The sequence below is a fragment of the Bufo gargarizans genome, chromosome 8 (genome assembly GCF_014858855.1).
Source record: "Bufo gargarizans isolate SCDJY-AF-19 chromosome 8, ASM1485885v1, whole genome shotgun sequence".
Classification (NCBI taxonomy): domain Eukaryota; kingdom Metazoa; phylum Chordata; class Amphibia; order Anura; family Bufonidae; genus Bufo; species Bufo gargarizans.
In genome coordinates, this window is record NC_058087.1 from 20,579,598 (window position 1) to 20,590,210 (window position 10,613).

Sequence of the window (10,613 nt, forward strand, 5' to 3'; positions counted from 1 at the left end):
CCTCTGTCCTGGGTGGTGAAAACTGGGCTCCTTAAGGCCTCCTTCACATGTCCATGATGGCATCAGTGACAAGATGGTCCGTGGTTCATCCATGAAGAATCTGTCTTTGGTCTGATTTGGCCCGACACGCGTTATCCGTATTCCACAGACACACCTGAGCTGAAAATAAATTTTTAAAACATCTCCTACCAACGATCTGTGAAAACCATAGACCAAACACGGTTGGCATTCGTGGTTTTCGCAGACCCAGACTAACGTGCGTGAGGGATCTGTGATCACTGACAAAAATAGGGCATGCTTCTGTGGTGTCACCAAGGTTCCACACGTTAAAGTCAATGGATACGTGTGCTGCCCATGGAGACCACAGACATGCGAGAGGTCTAATGTGGGAAACAGGTATGGAGCACCTTCTCTTTGTAGCTCTCCTCTATGCTTGCCCAATGTGCTCAAGGACGTATCTCAATGCCCATGCCTAAATAGTCCATGGTGGACCATAGGACTGCACTATACCAAACACTCTGTGTTCATCGGGATACTGCAAATTTCCCAACATTCACAACATTTCTTCTATTGGTGCATAGGAGAATTGAGGTCAATGATGTTATCAAATAAACGCCTTCCCCATATTGCAACCTTCAGGATTAAGTGACGTGGTATAGTGGTTACGGGAGAAGGGCCTTCCACGTGGTGCTCTTCATTTCCAGGTTAGGTAGGTAACCACCCTCTAAGAAGTCCAAGCAAAGATCTTGAACCCAAAAAAAGATTCTCTCACTTCCCTGAAGAAAATAAGAAGCTACAATCTCCCCAAGAACATTTTATGGCCTATTAGAGACAAAAATGTACAATCGGCTGATGACCTGGTCTAGGTATATGTAGGTTTCTCATCTTAGACAGAGCAGGACTTAAAATCTCATCTTGTGCTGCCATCCAGAAGATGAGGAGATATGTTATACAGCTAAAGTGAGAGTTCATGAATATTTTAGTTGTTATAAAATAAACATAATTCCTACAACTACTGCTGGAGGGCTTTTTACAGCAATAGACCTTATTGTTACAGGCTCGTTGAATACCAACTGTAGCCGATCTGGATTCTTGTCGGTACATGTTGCTGCAGAGCCATACATCACAGAGGTCTACAGAGGTCTACCGCAGTGCTGCCGTACCCGACACCGAAAGTCTCCAGTGACTCAAAAAGTAGTAGACAGGCAATGTCATAAGACTGTAAAATTAGTGATCATAGGAAGCAGACCATGGGGCCGTCATTTGTGGCCGAAACCTGGATGATCTCATTGATGGATCTGATCATTGAGACTGAATGACTTGTCCTCTGCCTCAGACCGTCTGTCTCTCATGTGACAGTCTTCACAGAAGTCGATTTATCTACAGCAACCTACTGTTAGATCAGCTTCCTGTCTTGAAGATTAAGATGAACATTCTTCAGAAGTTCCTTCATAAAGATAGCAATCCCAATGTGAAGACCATGATCTCTGCAGTGCACTGCGCCATGGTGCTGGATTCATAGCCAGCATAAAATATTTTCAGATGGAAGGCCCTTTCTATTTATCCCTATACACATGGGCATCAAGTAGGTGGGTCTCCTATTTACAACCCCTAGACACATGGGCATCAAGTAGGTGGGTCCCCTATACACACAAGCATCAAGGAGGTGGGTCCCCCATTTAAAACCCCTATACACATGGGCATCAAGGAGGTGGGTCCCCCATTTACAACCCCTATACACATGGGCATCAAGGAGGTGGGTCCCCTATTTACAACCCCTATACACATGGGCATCAAGGAGGTGGGTCCCCTATTTACAACCCCTATACACATGGGCATCAAGGAGGTGGGTCCCCTATTTACAACCCCCATACACATGGGCATCAAGGAGGTGGGTCTCCTATTTACAACCCCCATCAGTGAGCAAGAGCTGAAACCTCACCAAAAAACTACTCTAGCTCTTGCTGACTAGAAGCAACCATTTAGGTCACCTACCCCCGTCTAAAGCGTCATGCACGCAGCCGTATTGTTTTGTACACCGTTGTAAGAGGGCTGCCATACAAGCGCCTCCGCTCTAATTTACAGAGATTTTTTTCAGATTCCACATAAAGCAGAAGAAAAGCAAAATCATTGCATGGTTTCGTCAGATGCCTCGAGCATTGCTTTTAGGGTGGAACAACCCTATACATATGGTATAGTAGGGCAGCACACAGAGCCCCTGTGGTTGTAAACTGAAGCCTATGCTATTAACGAAAATAGAGGATGATCCTCACAGGGTAGAGCATATCAATAAAGGGGTCCTCTACTTAGGAACCCCATTTCTTGGCTACAGTAAAGAGCAATTAAAAAAAAAAAAAAAGCTCTCGCTCTGGAGGACCTGTCCAGTGTGGCATTACATAGAAAGCAAATTCATTAGAATTGACACTGTGTAATGCCTAATTTGCCCTGTGGTGGCGCTGGAGAGAAAGTGAACATTTATGGCATTGCCAAGAGGTAACAGCTGATTGCTGGGGATTACAGCAGCAGGATTCCCAGTTACCATCTCACTTTCTAGGGACCCTTCAACTGTAAGTAGAGATTGTCCAAAGAGGAGAAGCCCTTAAAAAATATGTTTCCCAGCACCCATGATGTCAAAATCAACTGAAATTGCTGCATCATTCACTCACGACGCTTGTAAACACTTGCCTTGTACACGGAGAAAGAAAATACCACAGCTTGTTAAATCCCTTGGTGATCACAGATGGTCATAGGTTGATATTATGGCAACAGGAGGCAACAGTACCTCCAGAATATTAAAGAATGCACCAAGGACGTCTAGAGCAAGAAGGCAATGAATATCATCTATGAGAAGAAAAAAAAAATACATTTAACAAAAATGATAAAATCTAAAATGTTTCAAAAAAATCCCTGGGTCGAGAGTCACATTTATGTTACAGCTCTTTAGTAAGTTCTTCAAGGCCTTTCACTGGAGAGGAACAAGGCTCGAGGTCAACCTCCAGGTCCTGGCCTACAGGAATACATTGCATTTCCCAGACACTCCATCCAAATCAAATGCAAAATGTGAGAACAAGAAACAGTTAATGCAGAAGGTTACAGAGCCATGTCTACAGTTCAGCCAATGGCACAAGCCAAAAATGTGACGAAACAGACAACTATGACTAATACCAAGTCTGTCGGTGACTAATATAATGAAAAACAAAAGCAAGTGGGAAAAACTCTCAATCCAGTAGTCTATAAGGAACAAAAACGGTAACTGGGCCTCCAAATGTGGTGATGGAGAAGGTGCATGTCTTCTGGCTCCTAAAAAGATTGCCAACAGCTCTGTAGCAAGGGCCACACGGCATCTTTTAATGCTCAGTAGGGGCCACACTGCTGACCTATGGTAACACAGGTAACATTGCCTTGTTTTTATTGTCAACCTCCATGTCTTGTTAGGAGAAGACTTCAAAGAAATTTTTGGTTTTCAGTAAACAGAAGCCGCAGGTAATGACACCTTCATACTTGCATTGACTTCCCGTGCTTTCTCTGCCCGTCAGGACGTTTTAATGCATGTTGACACAATGATAAGGCAGACCCACTCCCAAATCTGGCAGAGTTCCCATGGAAAAGTTTAGTCAAAATGAAATATTGCTCGATGACTCAACATCACAGTGAGATATCAGACAATTCTGCATGTCACCACCACCTCGGGCCTTCAGGGACACGTCTAAAAGACCAAGCGGATAACGAGTAGGGACACAGAACATACTTCTGTGGTGACCACACAATGTGTCGTCAGATACTGAAGCGAGCCTTTGATGGTAAATAGACCAAGTGGAAGCTGAGGACCCCAAGAAGGCACTTCGTTATGGAGACTGATGATCAAGCTTTACATAGAGCATCCTACATTACAAGTCTTCCTTATCAGAGGAAGCTAAAGCCGCCCAAATCCACTCATTCGGTAGAATGTGTACAGGGAGTCTCCCTATTCTCCTCTGATGGCAAGGGAACGAAAGACCAGGCATGATGAGCTAGATAGATAGAGAAACATAGAATGTGTCGGCAGATAAGAACCATTTGGCCCATCTAGTCTGCCCAATATACTGAATCCTATGGATAGCCCCTGGCCCTATCTTATATGAAGGATGGCCTTTATGTATTTAGCAGTTTCTATCATATCCCCTCTGTCTCTTCTTTCTTCCAAGCTATACATGTTAAGGTCCTTTAATCTTTCCTGGTAAGTTTTATCCTGCAATCCATGTACCAGTTTAGTAGCTCTTCTCTGAACTCTCTCCAAAGTATCAATATCCTTCTGCAGATATGGTCTCCAGTACTGAGCACAATACTCCAAATGAGGTCTCACTAGTGCTCTGTAGAGCGGCATGAGCGCCTCTACTTCTACTCTTCCCGACCCCAATGCATTTTCTGAATGGAAAGAGCGGAGTAGGCCATTGTAAGACCCCCCTGGTGGCAGCTTACGCTAGGGTCACATTGGCGTTATGCCTGTTTCACCATAAGTGCCCGCTGTCGGACGAACAAAACCCACTGCAGCGGTATCTGTCCAGCAGAAAGACGGCACTTATGCCAGAAATAGGCCATCCCATTATAGTCAATGAGGATACGGCAGTGTCTGGCAGGATACGGTGAACTTCGGGAGGCTGGCCTCCGCCAAAACAGGCTGCCGGATCTATTAATGTAGCCTTACCTCTCGTGTGAGAGCAAAAAGATCATTCATGCTTTACTTTATCAGCCCAATCCTTCTATTGCTTGACATCTGCAGTCAAGGAAATTTCGGGATATCCCCAAACATATTATATACCTATCAACAATGTAGTCGATAAATTCGGATCACATAAACCAAACCCTCGGGACCGGCCAGGGCTTACCTAAACCGATCAGCCAGTCGTCATCGCCCATCATTAATTTCTTGATGCCCAACCCTTTGTTCCTGTGGGAGATAAGTCACTGCCAGGGGGTCTATCGCAAGCTTAGTCCCCCCCACCCCAACATTTAAATAAACATGCATTCTGGGCAAATTTATGGAGGAATCGGCAGCAAATTAGCACTAGGCCATCGGTGACCAGTACACCGCGTTTTCCATGGTATAGACCAGGGATGCTCAACCTGTGGCCCTCCAGCTGTTGCAAAACTACAACTCCCAGCATGCCTTATAGCTGTAGGTTGTCCAGGCATGCTGTGAGTTGTAGTTTTGCAACAGCTGGAGGGCCGCAGGTTGGGCATCCCTGCTATAGACTGTGGGATGATCCATGACTATGGACCGGATGTCATGGTGGCCTACAGGGACTGAGTGACGTGGCAGCCATGTGACATGTTGCCCAGTGTGTACATGGGCGATGAAAGGACAGAAGACATTTTTATGATAAAAAGATTACACAATATTATTTCTTCTCTTCCTGACAACTTAGGGATTTTTTAATTTATTTTTTTAGGGGAAAAGCTTGGCACGGCCGCGCATGTTTATTGCCTCCCATGGAGAGGGACTGGTGAATGGCTGCCAGACGCAGAATCCGCCAGTAACATCACTTCCCTCGAGAGCAGATGCCTGGTGACCTCTGGCCGCCAAATACACATGAAAAATCTTCAGTGTATCCTGCCAGCAATCTACATGTGGCGTTCTCACTGAGCACATACTGACAGAGAAAGAGAGGAAATACCCGGCGATACTGGTAAATATTTGCCTACAGAGCACATGTAGATGGCGGCACAACACGACAGATGAGCTAATGTTTCGCATCTGCCACGACGGAGATGTCAAGCTGCCATTGTCTGCTACCAGCTGTTTGACGCCAATTCTGGTAGCACAACACGCGGCGAAGGAAATGCACCACTCGTAACGGCATCTGCGAGAGCAAATAGTTACATGTGTCGTCATTTGTAGTTCCACGGCTCATGTAAACGTCAATGCCAAGGGCACGGACCCATGGAGACTCCTTGTGCTGCCCTATGGTGAATCTGAGAGGCACCAACTTCTTCTCTAGAACGCTGCAAAAAAATGCTCTTGTAAAATTGAGACGTGCGGGTCTGTAAACCTTTCTGAGCATCACTGGCACCATTACTCTAGCAGTGTTTATTTGGTTTCCCTGTGGAGGTATTACATAGGCACCATGTGGCGGTATTATTTGGCATTTGTACAATACTATAAGCAACTCATATTTAGGAGAACAAAGGTTTTTAGGGTAGGTTCACATATGCGATACAAACTCGTTGAGTCTGTCCCAACAGAGGAACAGACTCATACCCAGCTCTGCGAGATCCCTATTGACTATAATGGGATCCAACGGGTTTATAGCAGAAATGCCAGCTTTAGGGCAGACAGACAAATGCCAGAAACTCGTCTGATCGCCATTGGGTCCCATTATAGTCAAAGGGCATCCAGCGGTGCGCAGCGGTGTCCAGCTCCAGTAGTTTTTTCACTGCCGGTACAGATTTTTGGAGTTTGTGCCGCACATGTGAACCTACCCTTAGCCGAATTTCAGTTTCCTTTCCGTTCAGTGACGCAGCCACAAGTCATCAGGTCACCACGACGTGATCCGAAACCTCCAGGTTCTAATTCAGCAATTGCCCGCTGCAGCCAATAATCCGCTTCCATTTGACGCCACCACCACGAGGTGACTTCTAAGCGCTTGAACAGGGCAATTAAATCTTCAAAATTATTAACTGCCCACTAATCATCCTCATCCTCAGCGGGGAGGAATGCCAGGAATCTCAGCTTTTCTCCAGGGCCCGGAGAAATGTCACACTTCTGCCGAGATCCTTCACCTACAGGCAGAATTACTCACGGCTTGCAACAATTAACCTGCGACTGCTAATTAACCCCTTCTAGCCGCAGGTCAGGAATACAGTGTCGGCCGGGATTAGTGGCGAAAGGGTTAAGATACTGAGGTTCGACAAGACAAAAACGTCATTAGGGATAATTAACCCCAAAAAAACAAAAATCCCCTGGCGGGACGTAAGGACGGCGTACCCCGTATGGGATCGAATACTGATTGTTACAATATTCGGAATATTGATACGTTTCAAGCTTTTATACGAAGCATTTCTAATGGTCACATCCGTTACAGATATTGACGACCCCCACCCCTAGAATGAGCGCCACCGTGGGCTGTGTCTGGTACTGCAACTCATCCTGATTAAAGAAGAATCCCAGCCTGTAGGGAAGCTAATAGTAATGCTAGATGGGGGGGACCCCTACACACTGCAGGAACAGGGGAACCCATGGCTAGTAGTTGAGCATGCACCCTGCCCCCACCCCTTTAAAGCCTATAGCGTTGAGTCAAGCAGCTGTATTGAACTCCTCATAGCTGCAAGGTCCCCCCCCCCCCCCCATCCTGGCTACTGGTGGGGGTCCCCCACGATACAGCAATCATCACTGATCCACATTACAGGCTAGAATAGCCCTTTAACTGGAATGAGGATGAGATGCAATTCCAGACCATGCCCGTGGACAAAAGGTGGCGCTGTTTCTGGGAGGAAAGAATGCAAAGTGCGACATCTGCACGGCGGTGGGAAGAACCCGCCGCCATGTCCGAGCTCATCCCTATGCCTTACGTGTGTGCACGCGCTCTAAGGCCCTGTAGCTGTGGTGAAACTACAACTCCCAGCATGTCATACTTTTTAAAATAAAAACAATCTGCAAATATTATAACACAAATTACCCAGCGTGACCCCCACCCCCTTACGGTGAAGGCCTACCCTCTTCCGCCCCATGCAGGAACATATTATTCCCACCTGAGGAGGAGCTCAGAGGAATCTGCCCGGACAAGGCACCTGCATTGGACGTCTTACCTGCGGCCGGAGACTAGGAAGCCGGATGCGGTTGATTGAAGAAGGGAGGGTCACAGGGAGGAGGTGAGCGAGGTGCAGACGGAGGTCAGCCAGGGCATGTCGCACCCTTAGGGAGAGCCTAATGCAACCTCTAGCTCCCACAGGAGGATGCTGGCTGTAGGTCCACACAGAAGGAAGGGGCACCCCAAAAACCTCTACCACAAGGCGTCTGCGTGCACTAAGTGCTGCCCCCAGAGAATGAATGGGGGACTCTAATCAGGAAGGTCACCCCAATAATTTCTACAACTCACCTGCAGGCACCCTGGGAATGGATTGGGGGGGGGGGGGGGGGGGCACTAATCACAGCCCAATACCTGACAGCAGAGCTCCTCTCCCACTGACTCCAGCTCTGCTGCTCACAAGCAGTGAAGATGATGATGAGTGGCAGATTTATGGGGGTGATGCCAATGAGGGTGTCACTCACCACAATTGTTATGCAACCACCCAAATACTACCCTATGTCAAACGAGCCCCTCTTCTGCTGCAATGCATCCCACTCCAACCGCCTCCCTGGAACTTCACTGCTCCTCAGCAAACTTCCCGGACACTTCTGCGGTCTTCCTGCACTCACAGCCCCTCAGTGAGCTCCTAATGGAGATGATACCTCTTCCCATCGGCTCCCGGCCCCGTGTCCTTCCAGGAATAAGCAGTGTGCCGCTCTCCCGCCCGCACAGATCCCCGGGACCCCGCGCTCTCCCTCCGGCTGCCGTGTCCCACCAAGCCGCAGTGTGTGAGCAGGGGCTTCCTCAGTACCGCCTCCCTGCAGTGCGCCCGGCGGCCGCCAGATGGCGCGCACTTACGTCAGCCGGGGAGCAAGGACACGGGAAGGAAAGTGCACTCCCCCCAGGAGATGCCGGTGAGAGGAGCAATGGCCGCTATTCCCATTGTTTAGACTCCGGGTATTCGGACTTGTCCTTTATTAAAACATGCGTTCAATCAGTGCGTTGTTCAGTCAATTAAAATTGCTTCAGTAATAATTCCTCAATGCAAAGAGTTGAGTCTGATAGTCCGGCTCCCATGACATCATAGTCCTGACTATTACAGACTGGTCCAGACAGCACCTGTAATGGCTGCGGTGGAGTCTGCTGTCTCCTAGGTTGTCCTAACACCCCACCCACCAACAAAATATGGCCATTCATGGTTATGGTTACCCTCCCGTTGCTATGGGTTACCGCTGACCCTGTTACGGTGACAGTACCGCAAGGGGTGCATCTAGTCTTTCTGTAGCCGAAAACTGAAATGACACCCCCACTGCCAAATTCTCAACCTAACCCCTTCCCTCCAGCCCTACTATTAAAGGGGTTTTCTCATCTCAGACAATGGGGGCATATCGCTAGGATATGCCCCCATTGTCTTACAGGTGCGGGTCTCACACCTATATCGAGAACGGAGCCCCGAAAGTGAAGGAGAGCGCACTGCGCATGCGCAGCCGCCTTCCATTCATTTCTATGGGGCCGCTGAAAATGGCTCGGCTATTGCCGTCTGCCCCATAGAAATGAATGGGAGCATGGGTGGCGCAGGCGCAGTACGCTCCCATTCACTTCTATGGGAGAGGCGGGGATTAGCGCTTGGGGGTGGAAATCTGGGGTCCTCCAGCCACAGCGCTCCCCGCTCCGTTCTCGATATAGGTGCGGGTCCCACGCACCTATCCAACAATGGAAGCATATCCTAGCGATATGTCCCCATTGTCTAAGATGGTAATACCCCTTTAAAGATATACTTGTAAAACATTACATATAGGCCTCATGCACACGAACGTTGTTTGTTTCCGTGTCCATTCCGTTTTTTTTGCGGATAGGATGCGGACCCATTAATTTCAATGGGTCCGCAAAAAATGCGGACAGCACACCGTGTGCTGTCCGCATCGGTATGTCCGTTCCGTAGCCCTGCAAAAAAAAATAGAACATGTCCTATTCTTGTCCGTTTTAGGCATTCTTACAATGGATCCGCCCAAAAAAAAACAACTTATGGCGTACGGATGTAATCCGTTTTTATTTGCGGACCGCAAAACACATACGGTCGTGTGCATGTAGCCTAATACAGCAATACAGTTGAATGTGCAGAGATGAACGCTTCCACAATGAAAGCGCTTATTGTCCATGGCCTTTCCGCTGCCCCCTCTTGGCTCTACCTGGTGCTGCCTGAGGAAATCACCTCACCTCGCCTCATCGGCGGTGCACCCCTGAGTACCTCCTGTGTTAAACCGCTGGGCTGTTACATGATGGTTTTACTGTGAAATTACCAGTAATGTGATCAGGGGTGGACTGGGAAATTAAAGTGGCCCTGGAAAAAAATTATAAATAAAAGAGGGCCCCGTGTTGTAGACGGGTCCACATTTACAGAAGGCGGGGCTAACAATACCATATTGCGGCACAAAATACTGCCCTAGCAGAGCCAAATATCTCAGTGCAACACGGTAAACTGCCCCAAAACCTCTGTGCAGCAGAAACTACCTCCTCAGAAGCTGCCCCCTTGTGGTAGACAGGGTCAGCTGTCCTCCTTCTCCAGTTGTCTCAGGATGGCAATACAGTTGAATGCAGGAATCAGGAGGGCATAGATAAAATTGGGTTGGCCATAACATTTTCAATAGATGGTTCAGGAAAAAACAGGACGGAAACGGAAGACATACGGATGCATTTCCGTATGTGTTCAGTTTTTTTTGCGGATCCATTGACTTGAATGGAGCCACGGACTGTGATTTGCGGGCAATAATAGGACATGTTCTATGTTAAAACGGAACGGAAAAACGGAAATACGGAAACGGAATGCATACGGAGTACATTCCTTTT

General features: G+C 47.8%; 1 protein-coding gene across 8 annotated transcripts in view; it reads right to left on the minus strand.

Moving 5' to 3' along the window:
• The window catches only part of TANC1 (tetratricopeptide repeat, ankyrin repeat and coiled-coil containing 1), a 192,186-nt gene extending 183,590 nt beyond the window's left edge, over positions 1 to 8,596 (minus strand). For 2 of the 8 annotated variants that reach the window (XM_044302883.1, XM_044302877.1), the window contains exon 1: positions 7,786 to 8,593. The gene's annotated coding sequence lies outside the window, so the exon portion shown is untranslated. Of the gene's footprint in view, positions 1 to 7,785 lie in introns of all 8 variants that reach the window. The other 6 variants (XM_044302888.1, XM_044302881.1, XM_044302880.1 and 3 more) reach the window with 5 other exon arrangements.
• Positions 8,597 to 10,613: the final 2,017 nt, after the last annotated feature.